Source organism: Littorina saxatilis, linkage group LG1 (assembly GCF_037325665.1).
Source record: "Littorina saxatilis isolate snail1 linkage group LG1, US_GU_Lsax_2.0, whole genome shotgun sequence".
NCBI classification, from domain to species: Eukaryota; Metazoa; Mollusca; class Gastropoda; order Littorinimorpha; family Littorinidae; genus Littorina; species Littorina saxatilis.
Window position 1 is genome coordinate 104,663,605 of NC_090245.1, and position 23,123 is coordinate 104,686,727.

The 23,123-nt window shown below is 41.9% G+C and overlaps 1 pseudogene; it reads left to right on the top strand.

Moving 5' to 3' along the window:
- Window positions 1-23,123, top strand: part of LOC138951083 (lachesin-like) — a 65,457-nt pseudogene that overhangs the window by 33,263 nt on the left and 9,071 nt on the right.

Sequence of the window (23,123 nt, forward strand, 5' to 3'; positions counted from 1 at the left end):
AATCAGGGCGTTGTTAATAAAAAAGATTTTTGTTTTGTTTTTAAGGAAAAGGTTGGTCGATTGCAGATGGCAAGAGTGGGATTATCATATACAAAATAGTGATAGATTTGCTATTTATCGGACATTTTGTACTGTACATGACATAACTCATAACTCATAACTCATAACATTTTATTGATCCAACAAAGGAAATTAAATTGGTCATCAGCACATATAGGTCATTAATTAATAATTATAAAAGAATAAGAGAAGAAAATTCATAAAACCCATGATAACAAAAAAATATCTAAAGTAATATATGTACAACTACAATACCCTTTTTACTTGCACACATGACACACCGACACACCAACACACATGCATACATACCTGCATACATACCTCATTAAACCCTATCTTTTGTTGAATATGGATAGACATCTAAAGTTTATTATGACTAGATTTCGATTAGGTATTTCAGAAATTGCTGTGCATTCTAACCGATATAAAAAACATAATGCCGATGATTTGATGTGTCCCCTTTGTAAAGAAAAGCAAGAAGGTGAAGTCCATTTTGTTTTTTGTTGTCCATACTTAAACAGATTAAGAGAAAAATTTATCCCATTTAAATATTATAAAACCCCAAGCACTTTTAGACTTAGCCTGCTCCTGGCCTCACGTCAAGAAACTGTTATCAGAAATGTATCCCTGTATTTGTATAAAGCCTTGAAATTAAGAGATGTTGTAACCTCGTAGTTAAAGACCGTGTAATATATGTTTTATTCTGTAGTGTTGTGCGATTATTATGTTATTATGTTGTACCTTTTCTGCACCTGATGAGTTATATTATTTGCAACGTGAACTGTTTGTTCACACTCATTCATAAGGGGCTATGGCCTATTGAATAAATCATCTGCGTCTCTCTCTCTCTCTCTCTCTCTCTCTCTCTCTCTCTCTCTCTCTCTCTCTCTCTCTCTCTCTCTCTCTCTCTCTCTCTCTCTCTCCACCTTCCCCAACCCTTCCACCACCTTTGCAAATCACGGTTCTTTTTCGCCACATTTCCTTGACCCGGGATGGCTGCAGGCCCCGGGGCAGCAGAATGATGACGACCATCTGCGAGGCTCATGTCCTGGATATGGAGATACGAAGAGCACGTGCTTATGACACCATTACAGGGGGAAATCGACCTGAAGCTGTCTCGACGGTGGCTGTGTTGATTTAAGGGGGACTTTGAACAGAATAGGTCCTTTTACCTCAGCGTTTGGTTTTGGCCTCAATAGACGAGATATGGGAGGCGTATGCCTGCGACACAAGACATACGAAGAAAAAAATCGAAACGGTGCAGTCTGCATGGCTGCTGCGTTTATTTAAGAGAATCTTTGCAAATGAACACATTTTGTTTCTGCTTTTGCACTTCTTCCTTTTCGTATGGAGATCCGGTCTGAGATAAGTGCTTATTATGACATCATCGTATGGACATGCGTGCACTTCCAATGAATGCAGTATGAAGGAATATTTGAATGCAGCAGGCCCTCAGTTGATAATACAAATGCCATGATGTGACTGTGCCTTGAGCATATGCGTTCCAAGGCCAGACGGGCGCAGTGCCGTGGTGGTAAGACGTCGGCCTCCTAATCGGGAGGTCGTGAGTTCGAATCCCGGTCGCTGCCGCCTGGTGGGTTAAGAGTGGAGATTTTTCCGATCTCCCAGGTTAACTTATGTGCAGAACTGCTAGTGACTTAACCCCCTTCGTGTGTACACGCAAGCACAAGACCAAGTGCGCACGGAAAAGATCATGTAATCCATGTCAGAGTTCGGTGGGTTATAGAAACACGAAAATACCCAGCATGCCTACTCAACGAAAGCGGAGTGAAGCTGACTATGCTCTCAGAGTATAGTTTGAGGAACCCAAATGGGCAAACGAGCTCACACGTAACCAGAAAATTCTGGAACGCTGAAGAAGAAGAATTCAAGGCCGTACACCTATAGGCGTTCAAGTCTCTGTCTCATCGCGGACGGCGTAATTTTATAATGAATGCAGCAGGAAAGAATACCATTCATATTCATTCCCACAAGCTGAAAGGCCCTCTATAAAGAGATCAATTAGACTAATGTAAGTTTTTTATTTTATGATTACATCAGGAAATATTCACACATATAGGCCAGATAATCCTTTATAAGAGATTACTATAAGCTATCTTTTAATAATTGCATCAATAAGATAAAGCGAACTGTTTACTCCCACATTGTTGAATGCCTTTTATAAAAAGATCAAACAGATAACTGTTGGTGTATTTTGTAATGTTTAAATTATCATTCCGACAAACTGGACATCCCTTTATAAAGAGATGAGAGGTAGTATTTTATGCCTTTAAAAACTAATGCCCTAACTTGGTCCCCAAAATACTACTCCCAAGAAAGCTCCCGACAATAGAGACTGTGACAACGTCATACAAATGCGTAGTTGACTTTCATTATGTCTTGAAGTTGGAATGTGCATTTACGTTTTGCGAAGAAATACGTTCCACGTGTAATGTTTTTGATTGTGTGATTATTTGGGAAGGAAGAGAGGTCATTTGACAATGTCAAAGGACGCCTACAGTGGCTAGGTCTATAAGGGAGCGGTGAAAAAGCATTCAACTACTACTTAATAGGTCGTAGACGGGCATGGCCAGTTGCATTGAGAGAAAACAACATTATCAGAAACAGTCTGAGAGTAAGTAATGCGAGTGAACAACACTTGCGATAAGGCTTCAGTGACATAAGAAATAGTCTGACAGAAGTTGATTTGTGTATTTTAGACTCGCGAGTACAAGTCACTGCTGAGTCAATGAATTCCAACACGCAAGAGAGAGAAACAAACAGACACACTTGATGTACTGGTATACAAGAAGTCAGTGGCATGTAATTTGTGGCTTGGAGGGGAGACGAGAGGATGCTTCTAGCCTCTACATACCGTAATCACATTTATCTTTTAGTTGCGAATTCCCGATTTTTGGTTGGTTTGCTCGGGGCTGCTTTGAAGAACAGACATCATTACACAAGAGGAAATGAACAACAGGTATTAAAACTAGCACAAACAACAAAATTAACTTCAGCAACAAGAGCAACAGGAACAAGAACAGGGGCAAGAAAAGCGACACTAAGAACACCAACACCAACGACGACAGCAAGGAAAATCTACGAATAATGTGCCTCATCAACATCAGAGTGCCAGAAAACAGACCAATGACCCAAAGCGATGTGTCTTTGGCCAAACGTTTACATTTACAACATGTACAACAGCAATAACAAATTGGGAAACAAAGATTCAGGGACAAACAAACAAGCAGGCAAACAAAGAGAGATTCAGGGGCATTTCGCCCAATCAACATCAGTATATACGACAGAACAAACCATTCAGCAGAAGTGTGGCGTCTTTCCGCAAACATCTTCTAAATCAGCCTCAGCAGGGAATCGAGACCTCGCAGGAATCGGTGCTGAAGGAATAATCGTCTCGATCGGGATAATCGATAGCTTTGGCCGCCGGCAGTTCCTGGCTTTGTACTCCTGGGAGCCTCTTGGCTCGTTTGATCACACTCTGGGCGTACCTCGCTGTCCCTTTTTCTTGAAGACACCCAAAAGGAAATTGCAACTGTCGTTTATTCTTCCAATGGGGAACACGGTAAACTCTCAAGACTACGTGAACGGAACGGAACATGCACTTTTTAGCTTTTATTCAAGGTGCCTGCAATGTCCCGCGTTTAAGCTTTATTTCAAGGTTAATGCAATGTCGGTATGTCCTTTACCGTTTTGACCAGGAAACCTTGCGGTAGCATCGCGATGTTTTCCGCTAAGGGAGTGGGTTCGACCTGTCAAGGCTGTTACGGCCTTGAATTCTTGATAGTCATTCCACTGGGAGGGATACTTTGTTCTGCAAGCAGTAAAGTAAAGGGAATAACTTTACAGTAAAGGGACATAATTATATTCCTCACGTTTATGCGATGTAGCTGTTCTTGTGCGCGATTTTCTCCGTTTCAGAAGGAATCAAGCAGGGGTGAAAAGCAAACGTATTTCACTCGGAAAAGCCAATAAGTATAAATCCAAGCTGAAAGTGAACCGAAGGATCTTATGGAGATAACCTGTTCAGTGTATGTGAGACTGGTGTCCATGCACATTGTAAGTGTGCCGTATTCTCTCCTTCGGGACCGTCTGGATAGGAAATGGACCTCTCCTTCTTTGCAGCAATCGGCTGGGATGTCAACGCTGCAACGTGATGGATTACGGCGTGCACTTTTCCGTGCATAAATACGCAGTCCTTATTTATCGTTGCGTGTCCCAATCGTCTTCGTGTGTGAATCAAGACTGTGATTTGAGTTCTGTTTGCTTAGGCTGGGGTGAGGAGGGCGGGAAAGAGGGGGAGGGGGCGAACCAATGAATGGGTTAAAAGTAGCCTGAATGAATCTGCTAGTCATGCGTTTCTCAGTGCAAATTGGTATAGGTACTACATCTAGCACAAAAACAAAAGATATCAACCTGCTGGAGCGGAAACAATTCTATGGTTACTTTAAACATGAGCTCCACATTTACTGACTACCTAATCGCCTTGATACCCATAGCGTCCATTTGGCCCTGTTGGCAACAGCGATCATAGTTTATGTTTAAGAATCTAAGATCATGTGTAATACGCAGAGTCTAAGCAGAAGGTGACCGAGCGGAGCACGCAATCTTGGCCGACTCTCTGTGGCACACTTGCTGTTGAACTAACAGTAGCAGTTCAACCTCTTGGTTGGTAGTGATCTAACCAAAACTGTCTTTAGGACAACACGTGAAAAAAATTGCATCTTGGCTGTCCTACGTGACCTGGGAAAAAGACAGCGACGTTTGTGTTAGGTTAGATTATTATTCTCTTCGATCCCGCGGAGAAATCCAATCATTCGCAAGAAATAAATCAGTCGTCCAAAAGAGAAGAAGGCTAAGTATTTGTCCTGTCTTGAAAAAAAAACTCACAATAGTGGACTCTCGATTAATCCAATACATATATTGTCTACCTCCGGACGCCAGCAAGGCAACCCAGCCAACATCCCTAAACAAAGGGGAGGGTCATGTCTGGTGTCAATTGTGACGCGACGACCGTCACACGATGATATCCCTCCCCCCTCTTCCCCTGTACCTACTATATATCCTAACCCCCGATAAGTCTTCCATTTTACCCCCCCACCCCCCCCGTCCCCAGAATGTGCCAGACTAGATAGGTGGCCCTTGTAACCAGGCGATGAATGGTCCATCCAAAGCAAACCTTTGGCCTGCCGTCGTTTGAACGTTCACTGATCGCTTTTCTTTTCTGGGTCAGATTTACATTTTAACATGTCCTGACAAAATATGTTCTTGTCTGCACCAAACGCAGATAACATTTTTCTGATGTCAGTAGCTTGTGTTCGGATGTTATGACAACAACAGTGATTAGTGTTGTTTATGTAAGTCCACAGAGAAACCAAAGTAGGTCAAAGCAACTATGCTTGGAGGACCAGTCATTACAGTGAAGACCATTATTTCATTGTATTGACAAAATGGACTTTGAAAATGCAAACGGACAACGAGCTTCTCAGGAAAACAAAAGAACCCGTTGCGTAGAACTTGCATGTATCATGACTTCTCTGCTAGATCATGAACAATAAAAATACAGTTTTTGACAGAAATGGTTATTCTTCGTCTTGACCCGGGAAAAAGATCAGTCATTCACAAGAAATGAATCAGTTGTCCACACACAAAAATGAAAAGGCACTGACAATACCAGGCACAAAACAACCACTTCATCTCTTTGTCTCCCCCTCTTGACGCCAGCGAGTCGATCCAACCGACATCCATAAACAAAGGGGGGGGGACATGTATGGTGTGAACTGTGACGCGACGTCCGTCACACAGCGATATCCCTCCCCTCCTCCTCTGTGCCTACACTGTATCCCTCCCCTCTTCCCCTGTGCCTACACTGTATCCCTCTCCTCTTCCCCTGTGCCTACACTGTATCCCTCTCCTCTTCCCCTGTGCCTACACTGTATCCCTCTCCTCTTCCCCTGTGCCTACACTGTATCCCTCCCTTCTTCCCCTGTGCCTACACTGTATCCCTCCCCTCTTCCCCTGTGCCTACACTGTATTCCTCCCCTCTTCCTCTGTGCCTACACTGTATCCCTCCCCTCTTCCTCTGTGCCTTCACTGTATCCTAGCCCTCGATAAGTCTTCCATTGTAACAGCCCCTCTCCCCCTCCCCTCCACCCAAGCTCATCTTCACCCCCAACCCACTTCACCTCTCAATCCAACCTTTCCCTTTATACCCCTACTTCCCCCCGAGCCCCTGAATGTGCCAGACGAGAGATGTGGCCCTTGTAACCAGGCGATGAATGGTCCATCCAAAGCAAACCTTTGGCCCGCCGGCGCTTGACCGTCCACTGATCGCTTTTCTCTTCTGGGTCAGATTTACGTGGCCGTGTTTGCAGAGTCCGCAGGAAAAGGAGATGGCGCGTTCACGGTGGTGTTGTTACTGCATACAGAATCAGGGAGAGCTGTCGCTGTGTATGAAGATGGGGCCAAAACAGCGGGGCGAGTTACTGCGCTGTGTACAGAGTTAGAAAGTGTTTTCTCGCGCTGTGTGAAGCCTGTCTTAGTGTTTTGAAGGGTTACCGATGATTGTAAAGTCTGTCATAGCATCGTGAAGGGTACTGAAGACAGAATGGGTCAGATTATGTCCCTTTACTCAAGATTATAATAGCCTTGGTGAATTTGTACTGCACTGAATCTTGTAAAGCCTGCCTTGAAGGGTACTGACAATTGAGAAGCCTGTCTTAGCGTTGCGGAGGTTACTGAAGACAAATTTGGCCAGTTGTGCTGGAGACTCCTCTTATTTGCAATGATTGACAAAGGCCATGGTAAACTTAGGGCCATAGTTTGGCACGGGTAATGGTATGGTATGGTATGGTATGGTATGGTAGGGTAGGGTAGGGTATGGAAGGGTATGGTATGGTATGGTATGGTATGGTATGGTATGGTACGGTAAAGTACGGTATGGTACGATATGGTATAGTATGGCATGGTATGTGGAACGGTCTGGTATAGTCTGGTCTGGTATATGAGCATTGCTGGTATTTCATAATGATTTGTGATGTGCTAATTGCACCGTGAAAGATTTTCCTGCTGTATCGTGTAATATGTTGTACCATACTTACTGCAACATAAAATGACAATGACCATGGTTTTACCGATGTAGAAAAACCCTGAGTCAATTCTTTTGAAACAGTTTCAGGTCACATACTTGGTCCCTTGACACAGTTATAACTATTTCCCGAGAGGAGGACTACGTTATCGAACCAGACACACCATGGACTCCAGTATATTCTATCTGGCAGCAGGGGGCCTAAGACTCCAATCCGCTTACATAGATAACTAAGATTCGACCAAGACGGCAACGAAAAGACTGGACATATTTATCTGTAAGAATGTAGCAACGACGGCAGCAAGAAGGCTGGTCATATAATATTTATCGGCAAGAATGTAGAAAAGATTAATACGAAACGACAAGTCACAAGTAAAGTTATAGAAAACATTTTCTAGTGCCGGTTCTGTCTTTTGAAGTGGTTTTGCGCGGTTCTTGGACTGAAACTCAATTTTACGGTAAATGAAAATGAAATATGAACTTTACAACTAAACATCCTTTACACATACACACACACACACACACACACACACACACACACACACACACACACACACACATACGCAAGCACGCACGCATGCATGCACGCACGCTCGCACATACACACACACACATACGCACGCACGCTCATACACACACACGCACACATGCACACACACACACACACACACACACACACACACACACACACACACGCACAGGGTTACACACTGCCAAGGCTCCAAAGTCATGATTCAAAAACAAGAAAGGGTTATGTATATAGATATATTTGTGTGGTTCATTCAAAATTCAAAGTTCGTAATTTCTTTCGTACTTTGCATTGAATTACACGTTCCAAAAAAATTGTTGTGTGTGGTGGGTTTTTTGTGTGCGTGTCCAAAATGTATTTATTTGGTGTGGGTTTTCTTACGCGACTATTGACTATGTCTGTTGTAGATCATCTGGAGGAAGGCGTCGGATTCGAACCCACTAACGGTGGGCCGCGAGACGTTCAAGGACAATGGACGGATCATGAGCGAGCACGAGCCAAACTCCCACTACTGGAACCTGCTGATCCACAAGGTGGAGCTGCGTGATGCCGGCGTCTACGAGTGCCAGGTCTCCTCCAAGCTCAGGCATCTCAGGCATCACATCTTGTTAGAAGTCCATGGTAAGGCTAAGGATTTAACGTGATGTGTGTGTGTGTGTGTGTGTGTGTATGTGTGTGTGTGTGTGTGTGTGTGTGAGTGTGTGTGTGTGTGTGTGTGCGTGTGTGTGTGTGCGTGTGCTTGCTTGCTACTGACGCTAGGAGAGGTAAAAGAGTGACTATGGTGTTAATTTTAGTGTATGCATTTAAATTGTTGGCGTTGGTTTGTTGTATAGATGCGTGTGCTGGGTGTGCGTGGCTGGAGTGAATGTTTCTAAACCGCAGTTGTCACAACTAATGTCCAACCTTGGGCAATACAACAGTCTGTATGTTGCATTCTGCATAAAAGGGAGGTTGGTGGGTTTTGCTCAACATTGAGAGAAGAATTACAGCCTTTTCTTAGAAGAGTATCAAGTGGGTTTGGTTCAATATATAGGAAGGACAAAGGTCGTTGAGGACGATTATGGGGCACGATAGTTTGTGGAAAGGGGAGGGCAGGGTCAAAAACATTGTACAAAGTCAATCATGGGGCGGGGTGAATGTAAAAGCTAAATGGGGGTCAGAAACTAGGTACCTCTACTTCTATTGATATTAGATTATTCAGGCCATTGAAGTATGACATCGGAGTATCAGACAGATAATCACCACTTTAAAGATCAGACGGTTGTATGCCTGGCCGCATTGTAGTAAGATCGAGCTGAAAGAACATGACTTTGACTTGCACTGAAAATGTCAGCCTGTTTTGCAGAATGTGATGCTGATATTCTTGGTTTGTAAAATTGGTGAACTTTGTAGAAAATAAAAAGGGCTTTGTTTGTGTGTTTTTTGTTTACAGAAAAAGAAGAGGTCTCAACACCAATGCCAAGGCCGTGTAAGTGTGCAGAAGTTTGTGTTTGATTTGTGCTTCGATTAACTTAAGATGGAAGTCGCTTGTTGAATTCAATGCTTGTAATTGTTTAAGGTGCCAGGAGATGGGATCCGTGTAACTTTCACTTACTATTGTTGCACATGTCGTTTGCATTTAGAGCCCTTACGTCTCTTTATTTTTCAGATCGCAGAATTTCTATCCATGCTTTGGTGAATTCAGGAGCTTGACATGAACAATTTGTTCTTTCATATGCAGTATCGCGTGACCATGACTAGAAACGTGCAGTTTTTCATAAAATTACAAAACCCACTATTGTTTCTTTCAAAAACTATAGCAATGCATAACATTGTTAATCAAGAAATATGGACATTTGCCTGGTAAATGTGTACACAAATCATTATGTACAAATTTGTGTTAGCTTTCTGACGTAAAGTGTACGTATTTTTTCTTTGCAATAGGCGTTTTCCCTGTTTTCAGCAAAATACTGTTTTTGTGGTGTACTATACGTGCTTTTAAAACGAAATACACACAAATACACAACGGCAATAGATTCTCTTTATTTGAATGAATTACAAGTTCTAAAACATTGTTCTATAGTGCAGACTAGAAATAAACATTGTACGAAGAATAAGAAAAATCAGTTGGTTATACCTACTGTGTGTCCACAGCTATTCTTACTTCTGTGATCTAAAACGTTACCTATGTGTCCCCAGCTATCTTCATTTCTGTGATCTTATTTGCTACCCGTGTGTTCCCAGCTATCTTCATTTCTGTGATCATATTTGTTACCCGTGTGTTCCCAGCTATCTTCATTTCTGTGATCATATTTGTTACCCGTGTGTTCCCAGCTATCTTCATTTCTGTGATCATATTTGCTACCCGTGTGTTCCCAGCTATCTTCATTTCTGTGATCACATTTGCTACACGTGTGTTCCCAGCTATCTTCATTTCTGTGATCATATTTGCTACCCGTGTGTTCCCAGCTATCTTCATTTCGATCTGTGATCATATTTGCTACCCGTGTGTCCCCAGCTATCTTCATTTCTGTGATCATATTTGCTACCCGTGTGTTCCCAGCTATCTTCATTTCTGTGATCATATTTGCTACCCGTGTGTTCCCAGCTATCTTCATTTCTGTGATCATATTTGCTACCCGTGTGTTCCCAGCTATCTTCATTTCTGTGATCATATTTGCTATCCGTGTTTTCCCAGCTACCTTCATTTCTGTGATCATATTTGCTACCCGTGTGTTCCCAGCTATCTTCATTTCTGTGATCATATTTGCTACCCGTGTGTTCCCAGCTATCTTCATTTCTGGGTCCAACGTGGTGGACAAGGATGACCGCATCTACCTAATCTGCAACGCCACCGGACAGGAACATCCCCCTGACGACATCGACTGGTTCATTGAAGGCAACAAGCTGACCACCAGCGCTGATGAAAAAGTCAGTTCATGATTTCTTCAATAATAAAATATCAGAAGTTGTGAAAGAAACAATTTAAAGTCAGCAGAGACTTTCTTCTGAGATTTGGTAAAGTCTCTTAGCAGAGCGAAAGAGAGAGAAATGTATCACAGATTGGGAGCATCGGACCCTCCTGCATTCTGACTTCGAAGTCGGATTATTGTACCTTAAAGGTACTGTCCTACCTGCGTATGTGTTCACCACCACAGATCTACCTATGAATTTACATTCCTGGGATAAGAGTATTCCCTCGTTTGGACAGTCTTGATACAGTAGGATTTATTTCCTAGTTAATTTTACAGAGGTGCCACTGACGACATTGACTGTTCAAACAAAACGTTCACACTCCGCGCAGAATGCCGCGGTGAAGCTGTTGATTTTTCTCACTTTCTACATTGGGGTGTGCAACCCATTCTTGCATGAAACCTATCTTTTTTTTTAAATTCAACAGAAATGTTGCACATAAGGAACAGACATAGGTTTTAATTGTCAAAATTCAAAAAAATGTTTTTACTTTACATTAGGGCAATTTTTGATAACGCCCAATAAGTTGGGCGCCATGCGCGAAAGGGCGCGTCAACTTTTGAGTCTGATGTATAGCAAACACAGCAATAACAGTAGCTATTTACAAGTTTCTAAGACTGTATCAGTATTAAGAAACACAAAGTGTTAATATACACTTGTATTGGACTCTGTTTGTGTTTTCACACAGCAAAGGTGTGTATGTGTGTGTGTGTACAGCACTTAGAGAAATGATTTTTGTGTAAGTGCTCTATAAGAAGCCAATATTATTATTCCCCTCACTGACACTAGCATAAAAACCTGCACCCTTTCATGCATAGCGCCCAATGAGTTGGGCGACGCACGTGTGGATTACAATTATCAAATTTAACATGGAAAAACTTCAAATACTTCATGCACTGTTTATAATATTTTAGTTAGATAAATAAGAAACACAAAATAAAGAGCTTTTGGTTCAAACACCAATTAATAAGTGTGCATACCCACCTTTGATTTCGTTTCCGCTTGTCATTCTCCACAGATTGACTGGTGGACGCCATGTTGAAAAAGAAAATCTAAGGGCAGTCACTCCGAAAAAAATAGCATTGTCAACTAATAAAGGATTAGCCTCCCGTCAGTTGTGACACAAACTCTTGTTCTTATCTGTATATTTCTTTGTATAGCAGGCTGTTGAAAGAGCTGCCCAAAAAGTTGGGCGCCATGCAAGAACGGGTCAAAGATCCCACGATTGACAAAAGGGTCTTTCCTGGCAAAAATGTATAGGCATAAATAAAAAATTTCCACCAAATACCCGTGTGACTTGGAATAATAGGCCGTGAAAAGTAAATACTCGCCGTAATGGCTTGAGATTTACTGGCCGATGTGAATGCGTGATATGTTGTGTAAAAGAAAATGTAAAAAAATTCCATCTCACACGGCAGAAATTAATATGTAAAGCGCTTAAAGAACGTCAAGCGCTATATAAATCTCCCATATAAATAAATAAATAAATAAGGATGGTCTTCTCTCGCTTTGTTCCGTGCATCTTGACGTCAAGAAATTGTTGTTTTCTTGATTTTGCTCTTGCCCTTTAAATCTGAAGACAGAAAGTGGTATGACGGATTCAAAAAAGGTCAATTGAGAATGGTTTGTGTGGTTAAAGATTCGTGAGGACTTGCTTGTCATCTCCCCAGATCCGGAATATTGAGTAACACACATATTCCTTCCAGTTGATTATCCTTCATAAGTTTCCGAAAACAATGACTGAACGCACAGGAACATAAGGCATGCACAGCGTGTTTTGCTCTTGAAGAAAATTACCGTTTAATAGACGCATAAGGAAGAACTGTGTCTCTCCACACACACTCAAATTAAATTAAATTTCAAAGGAACAAGGAATGCTCCAGAGGATCAGTTTGCTCAACTCGAAGAAGTGAGCGTGTGTCAATTTGTCCATCCAAATGTCTTAATTTCCTGACAAGGAGTATAGGGTTCACACCACGTTTCTGTGAAAAAATGAAGAGTGATTGAGTTGGTCGTTTTTAAGGTCTAACATCCAAAAGTCAAAGATACCTTCTTTCTCTGTAACACAATCATGTAGGCCACCAAGGATCTGTCCAGAATGTCAGGATAAGAGCACCCCTCCCCTAGGACACAAAGCAACAGTCAACAGCATGGCCGCTGTCTGCACAGAGCGTGATATGTTTGTGTGAAATAATTGTGCAGATTGGCGTTGGTGCCAGGTTTAAAATGTATTCTGCAAAAACACCTTCGCTCTTCACAGAAGAAAGCCACGTTGATCATCGTGTGTATATATATATAGATATATATATAAATATAGTTCTTTTTCTCTGTCATTTACTTTGCTGTTGAGGTTTTCTTTCAGCAACCTTTTTCTTTCGTCGGTTGTTTTCTCTTGTAAGTTTTAAGTAAGGAGCAACCTCGATCCTTTTCCAGGTTTGCAATATCCCTTATTTTCCGTCCTTTTCATCTATAGCCTGCAATATATTGTTTTCTTTTTAATTGCCAGGTATTTATCCGCAAGTTCGTGTCGCTGACGGACAAGACGATAGTGAGCATACTGGAGATCAAGGACGCTCAGCTGGAGGACAGTGGGCTGTACACGTGCAGAACGTCCAACCTGCAGGTCAAAAGCATGCACGTGGCAGTTCTCAACGGTGAGTACCAGGCCCGAGGCGCACGAACCGAAAGTGGGTGCCACCCAAACGGGAGAGAAGAAACCGCGGGCTCTGATTCGTTGAAATCACAACATATCTCAGTTTCAACCAATCGAACACTGCGGATTGCTCCCGTTCGGGTGGTAACTTTCTCGTGCCCCTCAGCCCTGAAGCCAAAAGACTCGCTTGTTGATATCTCAGTGCTTTTTACATTTAGTCAAGTTATGACTAAATGTTTTAACGTAGAGGGGGGAATCGAGACGAGGGTGTGGTGTATGTGTGTGTGTGTGTCTGTGCGTGTTTGTGTGTGTAGAGCGATTCAGACCAAACTACTGGACCGATCTTTATGAAATTTGACATGAGAGTTTCTGGGTATGAAATCCCCAGACGTTTTTTTCATTTTTTCGATAAATGTCTTTGATGACGTCATATCCGGCTTTTCGTGAAAGTTGAGGCGCCACTGTCACGCTCTCATTTTTCAACCAAATTGGTTGAAATTTTGGTCAAGTAATCTTCGACGAAGCCCGGACTTCGGTATTGCATTTCAGCTTGGTGGCTTAAAAATTAATTAATGACTTTGGTCATTAAAAATCTGAAAATTGTAAAAAAAATACTTTTTTTATAAAACGATCCAAATTTACGTTCATCTTATTTCCCATCATTTTCTGATTCCAAAAACATATACATATGTTATATTTGGATTAAAAACAAGCTCTGAAAATTAAAAATATAAAAATTATTATCAAAATTAAATTGTCCAAATCAATTTAAAAACACTTTCATCTTATTCCTTGTCGGTTCCTGATTCCAAAAACATATAGATATGATATGTTTGGATTAAAAACACGCTCAGAAAGTTAAAACGAAGAGAGGTACAGAAAAGCGTGCTATCCTTCTCAGCGCAAGTACTACCCCGCTCTTCTTGTCAATTTCACTACCTTTGCCGTGCGCGGTGGAGTGACGATGCTACGAGTATACGGTCTTGCTGCGTTGCATTGCGTTCAGTTTCATTCTGTGAGTTCGACAGCTACTTGACTAAATGTTGTATTTTCGCCTTACGCGACTTGTTATTTTCTTAGATGCCATGCGATTGGTTACGCATAACTCTCAAACACTCTGGTCGACGTCGATATTTAGAGGGCTTGAATCCAATGCTAGTTATTCTTTCAGGTGCAAGATTAGTTACGCATAACATTCAAAATCTTGTCGACGTCAATATTTAGAGGGCTTACGTCCAATGCTTATTATTCTTCCAGGTGCCAGGAGATTGATTACGCATACCTCTCCAAAGCTCTTGTCAACGTCAATATTTAGAGGGCTTGCGTCCAATGCTTGTTATTCTTTCAGGTGCCAGGAGATTGGTTACGCATACCTCTCCAAAGCTCTTGTCAACGTCAATATTTAGAGGGCTTGCGTCCAATGCTTGTTGTTCTTCCAGGTGCAAGATTAGTTACGCATAACATTCAAAATCTTGTCGACGTCAATATTTAGAGGGCTTACGTCCAATGCTTATTATTCTTCCAGGTGCCAGAAGATTGATTACGCATACCTCTCCAAAGCTCTTGTCGACGTCAATATTTAGAGGGCTTGCGTCCAATGCTTGTTGTTCTTCCAGGTGCCAGGAGATTGGTTACGCATAACTCTCAAAACTTGTCGACGTCTATATTGAGAGCGCTTACGACCTTTTCTTCCCACATTAGATGCAAGGAAGGATACATGAGTTGAATTTCCAGCCTTGGTAGCTGGTCTGTGGCTAAATGTCTGTAGTGAATGGGTGGGTTTTTGTTTAGGTTCTTGCAAAGTTTTGGGTTAGTGCAGGCCGTGTTGTACATGAAGGAGTGATATGTTCTGTTTATATAAAACAGCCAGATAAGCTCAGTGTTGCCCAAATGTAACGACTGGGAGTGATGATGCGAATAGGCTGACTGACACTGACTTGTGGTGATAAAGATTCTCAAACATGTGGCAAGTTACATCCGTCATCCCAAACAAACACTTCCACACTGACCCCACCCCGCCCACCCACCCCCACATCCCCCTCACCTTCCCTGCGCCCCTCCACACTCATCTCTTCTACCATTACCCCAGCACGTTTGTAAACTTAGTAAAACTGTCATGAAGAATGGCTTTTTAATCAGGATATTAATTTTTTGCTAACTGAACGCACTGTATTTTTTTCACCAAGACAGTACAGCTTCGTCAATCCCCGCGAGAAGGAAATCGCTCACCTCCCACGTGCAAAACGCAGTGATATGCACACGCCAGAATAGCGCGGTAGCGTATTGTGCTAAGCAGGAAAGCGCGCTTTTCTGTATTCGTGTTAACTTTCTGAGCTTGTTTTGAATACAACCTATCATATCTATATGTTTTTGGAATCAGGAAACGATAAAGAATAAGATGAAATCCTTTTTATATCGATTTCCTAAATTTTAATTGTAAGACTAAGTAATCTAATTTCGTTAATTGTGATCACATTTTAAGAGTAAACATGACATATGTATATATTTTTAGATTCAGAATGTCATGAAGAATACGATGCAATCAATTTTAAATCTGTTTGCAAAAAAATCGATTTTAATGACAACTTTAATGAGCAAACTCATTAATTAATTTGTAAGCCTTCAAGCTGAAATGCAATACCAAAGTCCGGGCGTCGTCGAAGATTACTTGACCAAAATGTCAACCAATTTGGTGTAAAAATGAGAGCGTGACAGTGCCGCCTCAACTTTCACGAAAAGCCGGATATGACGTCATCAAAAACATTTATCCAAAAAATGAGAAAAAAAATGTCTGGGGATATCATACCCAGGAACTCACATGTAAAATTTCATGAAGATCGGTCTAGTAGTTTTCTCTGAAGCGCTCTACACACACACACACAGACACACACACACACACACACACACACACATACACCACACCCTCGTCTCGATTCCCCCCTCTACGTTAAAACATTTAGTCAAAACTTGACTAAATGTAAACAAGTCGCGTAAGGCGAAAATACAATATTTAGTCAAGTAGCTGTCGAACTCACAGAATGAAACTGAACGCAATGCCATTTTTCAGCAAGACCGTATACTCGTAGCATCGTCAGTCCACCGCTCATGGCAAAGGCAGTGAAATTGACAAGAAGAGCGGGGTAGTAGTTGCGCTAAGAAGGATAGCACGCTTTTCTGTCCCTCTCTTTGTTTTAACTTTCTGAGCGTGTTTTTAATCCAAACATATCATATCTATATGTTTTTGGAATCAGGAACCGACAAGGAATAAGATGAAAGTTTTTAAATTGATTTGGACAATTTAATTTTGATAATAATTTTTATATATTTAATTTTCAGAGCTTGTTTTTAATCCGAATATAACATATTTATATGTTTTTGGAATCATCAAATGATGGAGAATAAAATAAACGTAAATTTGGATCGTTTTATAAATTTTTATTTTTTTTTACAATTTTCAGATTTTTAATGACCAAAGTCATTAATTAATTTTTAAGCCACCAAGCTGAAATGCAATACCGAAGTCTGGGCTTTGTCGAAGATTACTTGACCAAAATTTCAACCAATTTGGTTGAAAAATGAGGGCGTGACAGTGCCGCCTCAACTTTCACGAAACGCCGGATATGACGTCATCAAAGACATTTATCAAAAAAATGAAAAAAACGTTCGGGGATTTCATACCCAGGAACTCTCATGTCAAATTTCATAAAGATCGGTCCAGTAGTTTAGTCTGAATCGCTCTACACACACACACAGACAGACAGACAGACAGACACACACACATACACCACGACCCTCGTCTCGATTCCCCCCTCGATGTTAAAACATTTAGTCATAACTTGACTAAATGTAAAAACGAAGCCATAACAATTTGCCCTTTTCAACTCGTTGCATATCTCATGGGGTATTTCTGCGGCAATGCAAAAATTAGAATGCTTTTTTGGTTCACGTCATTATCATTTTTCAAACAGCAGAAAATAAGTTTTAGCTTAGTTTTCGTTGCTTTCTTTCTGCCCGTCAAGAGATCTAGCGTTTTCCCCAATACTGGTTGTTAGCTTTACGTCGGTTCAAATAAACAAACAGCGAAACGGAGGCAAAGAGTGTACAGTGTGTGTCAATACAGGGTTTTTGCTGCACAAACAACAACGCACCTCCTCTGTTTCTGTCGACTCCGAGTGTCCCTGCATTTTAGCAAAAACGCGCGGCTTTATTGACAAATAGAGCAGTTTTGCGAGTGATTGCGGTGTTTTATGATTATTTTTGTTGTCGTTTGTTTTTGGATGGGAACTGGGTTTTCTTCCTTTCATCGTGATCATGGCCGAAATAATGAAGATAAATCGCGTGCTCTATTGTTAATTATGGCTAATCCTGAAGTAACGTTTGTGGTCGTTCAGATTCTCGATTTGTAAGTCGGTTGGTGTGTGTGTGGGGTGGGGGCGTTGTTTTGGGAGCCCGGTAGCTCAGTTGGTAGAGCGCTGGACTTGTGATCCTATGGTCGCAGGTTCGAATCCGGGCTGGGACGTACGCGGGTCAACTATAAGTAGACTCAGAGACGGTATCTATGTTCCACCCCGTGTCACTACTGTGGCACGCAAAAGACCTTGGTTGTTGTGCCATTAGTGCAGGTGGCTGATTACACCTACGTCTGGGTAGCGCGACTCTGTTGCTGCTAGCTCTCCACTGGGAGCAAGCGACCCGAATTTCCCCGCGATGGGACAATAAAGTAATAAACATGAAAACAAAAAATGTGCACTCTAAACATGTGTTTTAGGAAAGAAGGTCTGCACGCTGAAAAGCGCGGGAGGCGAAAAGTGGGAATATTTATCGAAGAGAGGCGCATCTCGTTAATTCGTTGTGCAACACTCTCGTGAAGCATAGCCATGGAATGCAATTTGTGGTAATGTACTACGCTGACAGACTCTTGGGAAGGGCTCCATTTATATGTGAGTTGGTGGATGTACACTCTAACTTTGTGTGGTATTTTTTACGAGGATGCCAGAGCAATACAATTTTGGAGAAAATGGAACAGTAGTCTAGCCTGATTTACAATGACACACACATATAAAAACATCACACAAAAAGTGAGTGTGAGACACCTTCATGCCATAAATCAAGCTTTTGGTGGATGCATTTTGCTAGAGAGAAAAAACAACACGTTCTCTACAACACTGAAAAGGTTTACGGCTGGATGCGTGGGATGTGCAGCATTAGATTAGCGTTTGTAATATCTAATCTTAGGCGGCTTAGGAGTATTATCACTATTTCATTCAACTTTGTGGGACTGTGTCTTTTTTTTTTTTCATTTTCATTTTCATTACTTTATTGTCCCATCGCTGGGAAATTCGGGTCGCTTCCTCCCAGTGGAAAGCTAGCAGCAACGGAGTCGCGCTACCCAGGTGTCTGCGTGTTTAGGTGTATTCAGCCACCTGCACTTATGGCAGAATGACCAAGGTCTTTTACGTGCCATTGTGATGACACGGGGGTGGGACATGGCTTCCGTCTCTGGGTCTGCACATAAAGTTGACCCGTGTCCGTCCCGGCCCGAATTCGAACCTGCGACCTGGTCAGACACAAGTACATATTGTGCTTGATTATCAGTCAAATGAAAAGTCAATAACACTAAGTGTCGGTTGGATTTTATCAGCGTGGCCTGAAGTAGGGAAAGCGTAAGGGAAACTATAAACTGAAATGACGCCTACCTCTGCACGGTCTACTTAATCAGGTCAGAGAACATGTTTTTTTGGGTTTTTTTCACTGAAGTGTATGTCGTTTATGCATTTTACGTGTACAGGGCTCAAACCGCCAAGGCTGGAAACAAGTAATTTCAACAGAAGTTATTACCAATAATCCTCATCAACTGTTCATCTTAAGCACAGTTGCTTTGATTTTGTTTATAATACAATTGGCCACCACTGAACCCTCAGCCAAACTATACAGTGATTTTAATTTTGGTTGGATCAAATGCTCATTATCTCATTATAGATACTATCGGCTGTGCTCATTTTGTTGAATATCGGTCGGACAAAATGTTTAAAGCCTCAGTAGGGATCTCAGAAATGGCACCCGTTGTAAAAGACCACAATGGCGGATGTGCTCAGTCAACAACATATCTGGCTAAGAAATGGCAGCAAGACTGAAATAACGAAAATGGACAACTTGTACAAAGAGTTGGATTCAATGTTTATGGCGTCAGTTGGGATATTGGTTTCAGAACGTCAGCCCTACTGAAAGATTACAACAGCGGCTGTACTCAGTCACTTGAATGTTACTTACTTAGTCCTCTTCCCACGGAGCTATGCATAAAGCCACCATCAGAGTTTGCCCCTGAGGTCTGTCCGCACAAAGTCTTTTGGAAAGACACTCTTTCAGAGTCGCCTCAGGTCCATCCGCGCAAAACCCCATTGTAACGGAAACCAACACCAGAGATCAATTCAACTGAATTTAGGTGGGAATATATTCTTCAGTATTGCGTCAGAACGCATGGCCTCCTTGCACGGGTAGTTCAATGTAGGTCAGATAAAACGTTCATAAATTCTACAATGCATATTGATCGCAGAAGGGAGGCCAAGTCTGAAAGAACACAGGGGCAGCGCTGGGAAGACCCTGGAATATCGGTCGTATAAAATTCTCATAAAACTCAATCTGCATATTGACCTCAGCTCCAGACTGAGCGGAAGAACATATATCGGCCCTTTTCACAGTCAGTGAGTTTGCTTTCCAAAGCGTTTCTCTTGTGAGCAGAAAGGAGACGACAGCAATGTTTGGTGCGCAGCGATTCAGGGTGTCTTTATCGTATTACCCACTAACCCAGTAAATCGCACGTGCTACTGCTTGAGCGTTACTGCTTTCCTGTCTCTTCCCCATTTTCCTCCTTAGTGTATGTATTAGCCCGTGGTCATAAGACAATGTCCTGTCAGTCCATATTCATTCGCTCCCCTGAAGAGTCCCGTTTTCTTGTTGTAAGTGATGAGTGACTGCCATTAGCAGTGCAGAAACTACATAATCTTGCCGATAAAGCGCAGCGAATTGTGAGAATCAGTTTCAGACGGTCGAACAAAGAGAGATAGTTTGGCTAGAAACCAGAAAAATTTATTAGTGGAAGGAACAGACTCTCTCTTGCAAAACAAAACTGTCATTTTGATGGCAGAGAGATTGTCTGGAGTAGAATACCTTCTGTCTGGAAAGATTCATTGTATTTTGCTGCACATAAAAATCTTACATTTAGGTCAATGGACAAATTCAACAGAGCACTTTTACCAAGGGTAGGTGTGTGTGTGTGTGTGTGTGTGTGTGTGTGTGTGTGTGTGTGTGTGTGTGTGCGTGCGTGTGTGTGTGTGTGTGTGTGTGTGTGTGTGTGTGTGTGTGTGTGTGTGTGTGTGTGTGTGTGTGAAGTTTACGTGTGAAGGGGCCAGTGAGTGCGCTTGTTCCAGTTTTGATCTATCAGTTCGGAAAAAAATATTCTTATCAACTTCATACAGTCGTTACACAAAACAATATCGATAACTATAACAAGCAGAATTTTTTGCATGATTGGATTGATAGATAAATGGCCTATAGTTGTCTTGTATGTAAGGGAAGGTTTTTCTTTATCTCTTATTCATCATTTCTCCTTTCATTTTATATACAAAAGTACTTGCGCGTGCTGACTTGTACACACGCTTTGAACCATACTTGCCCGGATGCACAATATATTATGTTGTAATCACAAATAGGGCTGATAGAGAATTAGTATATATATACAAAAATAGTCTTCGTGCACGCGCTGCACACAATTAAACCCGCATGTACTTTCAAATTCGGTTATAATAAAACTAGACTAAGAGTGTCATTGTAAACAGGAGATAAAAAGAAAAAGAATTAAGTGGAATATCTGTCACTGAATGTGTTCAGATTTATCACCTGAAGCAGTGCCAATCACGATAAATCTTTAATTTTTGGTGCATAGCTTGTTTGCAAACCGATACAAATCCACCAGAATCTTTGACAAATCTACCGAAAAACATCGAAGGAGCCTCTTTTCGCTGTCAGGGTATGGTTTTTAGACGGCAATGGAGTGTCCAATTTCCGAAACGGGTCGAAAAATGATGGACACTATAAAACAGGACGTGACAGCAATTTCCCAATTTGCTTAACCATCCCACTTGGATCGATCCTCAAATTATATTAGCTACACTTGGTTCGTTTGGTTCTTCTTTTTCATTTCACGGTGAGGATGACCAGCGGTGATTTGTTTTCTTTCTGCGAGTGCTAGAAAAAGTGGGCAAACATTTGCGTGGTGCCGAGATTCAATATTATGCAACAGTGAATTTGCTGCTCTGTCGTTTTTAGTCTTCATCAACAAGCGCGGAGCAAACAAGTAATGTAGGATTTGCTTTTGATAACATGCGGGAGGTGGGTTTTTTTTTATTCTATTGTCAATGATTTGTTTAAAACCTTGTTTCAAGCTCTGTAGAGGCGCCGTTTGGAATTTGCTGACTTCTCTTTTCTGTGGCTGTGCACATCTGTTTGTCTGTGTGGATGCCTACCCGCCTGTGTGTCTGTTTATCTGGCCGTCTGCTCGTCCGTCCGTCCGTCCGTCCGTCCGTATGCCATCGGTCGGTCGGTTGGCTCGGTCATTCAATTTGTCTGTCTGTCTGTCTGTTTGTCTGGCTGGCTGGATGTCTGTCCGTCCGTCGATCTATATATCTGTGTTGGCTCAGATGCGCACACGAAACTAGGCTAACGTAACAAGTTTTAGATCAAAACCTTGAAGATTTTTTTTTTCCTCCTATTAAATGTTCGCTCTTGTTTCACCTTCAACCCTCCACCCACTTCCCTTCCACTCCCTCCTCCCGCTTTAACATCTCTTCCCGCCCATTGACATCGCCCGGTCTGTCCTGACACCGTTCCTGACTGTTCTAATCCTTCAAGCAAACCTTCCCAAGCTTTTATCTTCGTTAAAAGCCGCTCACGACGTTCAGTCTCAGACACCCCACCGCTACCAATAAATCATTTAAACGGCCATTCCTCATCTGCAGCAGCGACTGAAAAGTGTCGCCTGACACGAGTGTAATTATGCCAGTGAAAAAGAAAAAGGGAGGGCATCGCAGGCCAGAGAAAGGTGTCGATAAACCGATCCGTCACAGAGATTGAGAAAGGAATAGTCTGATAAAAAGACGGAATCTCGACAGAGTTTTTTAAGCAGGGTGTGTTAAAAGTTGTGAAGAAGACTGACTAGGTGTTTGGACTTTTTGATGGTGGTGGTGGTGTGTGTGTGTGTGTGTGTGTTTGTGTGAGTGTGTGTCTGTGTCTGTGTCTGTGTGTGTGTGCGCGCGTTTTTGTGTGTGCGTGCGTGCGTGAGTGCATGTGTGAGTGCGTGCGTGAATGATAGCGAAATAATTCCTTCGGTGCCCTGGTGAATGATTAGTGCAGTTGTGTTGAAATCAAAAAGTAGGCAATCGATCAAGAGAGTGCAGGACAGGATAAAAAAAAACTACATATCGGATAATCTACAGTGAAATGTGGGCAGAAGAGATTAAGTTATTTTCTTCCGTTAAATCGTGAACTATATCTGACTCTGCATGAAACAATAGAGACTATTGTTTTACAGCGTTGCTTGTGTCCCATTTTGAACCAAGTGAATTTACTTGGCTTTGGTGTTCAAAATGCTTGTATCCGAGAGCATGTTAACGAGCTGAACAAGTTGCTTTTTTGTCGTCTTTCTTGCCGATGGAGGGATCCTTGGTCGTGCACCAGACTCAACGACTGAATGATTAATATATCATACGGTTTGGTTGGTTGGTTGCTTTGTTTGTTGCAGATGGTTTTGTTTTATCTGAAACTTCTTT